Source organism: Rattus rattus, chromosome 10, assembly GCF_011064425.1.
Source record: "Rattus rattus isolate New Zealand chromosome 10, Rrattus_CSIRO_v1, whole genome shotgun sequence".
NCBI lineage: Eukaryota > Metazoa > Chordata > Mammalia > Rodentia > Muridae > Rattus > Rattus rattus.
The window spans coordinates 4069533-4073400 of NC_046163.1; positions in this window are offsets into that span (position 1 = coordinate 4069533).

The window sequence follows — 3868 nt, forward strand, 5'->3', positions numbered from 1 at the left end:
GCTTTCCTCAGCAGGTATGCCGTAGCGCTAGCGTCTTGAACATCTTGGGGCCTCTAAGGCAACTGTAACTTTACAGCTTTTTGTTCCAATATCTGGGATCCCCACACAATCTTCTGGGCTCCTCCTAAGGGTTTGGGTCAACTTCTTCATTTCTGCCTCCTATAGCACTCTAAGTTCTGGTTGACTCCGCTCCACTGCTGCTGCTGTTCTTGGTGGCCATCTCATGATATTGGCATTTCCAATATACTGGGGTCTTCCACTGTAAATAGGCTTCCCCAGTACCCTCTCATAGATTCTCTTCATGTTGTCAAGCCTCAACTTCTTTTCATGACTCCTTCAGTCCTAGAACATTGACTCTAAATGAGGCTGTACCTTCACCAATGGCCTTCCCTGGCCTCTCACAGTACCAAGCCTCAGCTGCTTTCCACGTTCACTTCATGGCTTCAAAACCAGTACCACATGGTAAGGCTTACACATTACCAAGTTAGCTGCAGCACGAGGTACAACCTTGGCTATCTCTGGAACACAGTTTCTTTGTGCTCTCAGGAAACACTTCCCAGAAGATTTCACCTTAGTAATGCTGGTCTCTTCTTACTCATCCCTAATTTCTTTATTCCAGCTGACTAGCATCAATTGTCCCAGTAGTCCCTCCTACTCTTGACTGGAAATCCAGAGCCACGTGTCCGAAGCTGCTAAGTTCTGCTGCTTGCTGGGGCTGGAACATGCCCCCTTGTTCCATTACATTATCACCAGCTTCCTATTTTCCAGCTCCTTAATTGCCTAAGCTTGGCTAATCTTGAACTCAGAGATCTGCATGGCTTTATTTCCTGAATGCTGGGATTTAAGGCATGTATCACTATGCCTGGACCTAACTTGCTCTGTACCAGTGTGGCCTTGAACTCAGAGATCTGCCTCTGTCTCCTTGTACTACCATGCCTGGGCCAAAGCTTTTCATGGCCACTATTTCTCAAGAGCCAGATCAACAGCCTGTGTCTTCCAGCATCAAGATCTGGATCACAAGTGTGTCCCCCTATTTCTAGATTGTAGTTCGTTCCAGATTAAAAGTGCAAATGAAAACAATAACCAGGTAATAACACCTAACATGACATCACTATTCCTTGTTCAACTGCAAACACACAAACAATAAGCTTATCAGAGTGGGATCTTGCTCCAAGGTCACTTTCTTTTTCTTTTTTTTTTAAAGATTTATTTATTTTATTTATATGAGTACACTGTAGCTGCCTTCAGACACACCAGAAGAGGGCATCATATCTCATTATAGATGGCTGCGAGCCACCATGTGGTTGCTGGGATTTGAACTCAGGACCTCTGGAAGAGCAGTCAGTGCTCTTAATCACTGAGCCATCTTTCCAGCCCCAAGGTCACTTTCTTAATCTGTTATCTCCTTGAACATAGGATTCAGCTCCATTCTACTTCTTGGTGCCCCTTTATTCTTGAACCATACATTTTGTACCTTTCTTCTCTAACCTTGCTATGCTTGATCAAAATGTTTTTCATGAGACTAAACCAGAGAACAAGGTCTCTGCTGAGTTTTTTGAGACTTCCTTTGTCAATGCAATTAATGTAAATCTCTTTACCTTTGCCTCAGGTAGACTCTTCAGACAAGGGCAAAAAGCAGCCACATTCTTGACCAAAATATCACAAAAACAGTCTCTAGACTATGTACTGAAATTTTTCTCCACTGAAACCTCTTGGGCCAGGTCTGCATAGTTCACATCACCCCCACACCAATGTCTTCCATATTCCTACGAGGATGACCCATTAAGCTTCACTTACAGCATTCCACTGCTTTCCAAACCCAAAGTTCCCAAATCCACATTCCTAAACAAAAACATGAGGCCTATCACACCAATACCTCGGTCTCTGGTACCAACTTCTGTCTTAGTTAGGGTTTTATTGCTATGAAGAGACACCATGACCCAGGCAACTCTTATATTGGGACGACATTTAATTGGGGCTGGGATACAGGTTCAGAGGTTCAGCCCATTATCATCATGGTGGGAAGCTGGCAGTATCCAGGCAGGCATGGTGCTGGAGGAGCCGAGAGTTCTGCATCTTGTTTTGAAGGCAAACAGGAAGAGATTGTCTCCCACGTGGCTAGGAGAAGGGTCTCAAAGCCCACACTGACAGTGACACACTTCCTAGTGCCACTCCCTGGGCCAAGCGTATTCAAACCACCACATTTTCTAATAAACTTTTCACAGATGTAGAAGAGTTGATGGGAGGGTCTGCAGAAGATATGAGGAGAGTTTGACTCTCTCTCTCTCTCTCTCTCTCTCTCTCTCTCTCTCTCTCTGTGTGTGTGTGTGTGTGTGTGTGTGTGTGTGTGTGTGTGTGTGTGGTGTGTGTGTTTTGAGATAGTGTCTCCTGTCAGATTCTTTATATAGCCAAGGCTGGCCTAGAACTCTTGATCCTCCTGCTTCTATCTCCCAAGTTCTGGGATTATGGGTGTGCACCACTACCCCAAACTGTTAAACTCCCTTCCTAGTTACAGAAGCACAGAATTGACTCTCCAAAGCGGTGCTGACTAAGTGGGCCCTCAGCTCAATCTTCTTTCTCCAATCTGCCCTTAGCCTGGCTCATCAAAATGTATTCATTGCAAGGAAAAAATATCTGTAGTCATGCTGGGAGACTCATGAGGAAACCTCACACCTCACAGTCTCCTCTCAGGGTGACACAGAGCAAAAGCCCATTGTTTGGAGGGATCTTCTTGGCACTCCTCAAAACCTCTTCATCACACACACACATTCACATTTCAAGACCACTTTATTACCAAAACAAACAAAGGAGACTGGCATTTAAATAAATTATACAAATATCTCAAGAGGTAAGGTTTGCAGCCTTCCCAGGGAATCTCTGTTATAGGACAGTGTCTGTAAGGACATGCACAGGTGGTGAAAATCTGGATTTCTCTCTTCCCTCACACCCTCCCTTCCTGCTTCAGCCATATCCAGGGCAGAGTCTTGTGTGGTGTTTATGTTCTTCCCCAAGAGTTGCAACTGTAGAGGTTTTCTTCAGCACCGTTTTTGGCACCCCTGCACCCTCTATTTCTAACCATACCTTCACCCTGGGTTCTGTGAGTGTGTATAGACTCGACATGTTGCAGATCCACACCTCCAAGCTCCAAACTGTGAGCCCGAAGTCCCTTTCAGTCCCAGGCCTGGTCTGCAGGTTAATGGGATCTAGATACTTGGTTTAAAGGGGATTTATAATGTCCCGAGGCTCTGTGACCTTCTCTCTGCTTCCTGGACTTTGGAAGAGGTGGAGTAGGGGAGGGTAGATTGTCATTGGCTGGGGTTCTCTTCCTCCTGGAATTTGGCACTTTTGAGTGCAGGGCACAGTGAATCCCAGATAACATTGTCTTTCCTCCTTCCAAGTTTTGGGCTCCCTTGGCAGCCAGATGGCATAATGAATTCACTGAGAAGGAGCAGCTGTGGCCAAGAATGTGTTGGCTCCTTGTCAGAGCCCTGTGCTTTAACTCTACGAAGACCAGCTCACCAGCTTACCTAACACACAGACACATAACGAAGATCAGGCTGGAGTTAATAATTGGGTTATTTTCCCCGGGTTGGGCCAGCCCAACCCATTGGCACAGGGGTCATTGCATTGAAGGAACTTGGAGAACAAAGAGGAGAGGCCAGATTTTCTGTGTACTTTCATGATAGTTTTTTTATAAGGTTGTGTGTGTGTGTGTGTGTGTGTGTGTGTGTGTGTGTGTGGAGAGAGAGAGAGAGAGAGAGAGAGAGAGAGAGAGAGAAAGACCTATTTACTTTTAAGTCAACAGTAGGATGTCTCTAAATATCTCTCCGTTTACCTGAGAATTTAATTCCTACTGTCCCTTTTCCTA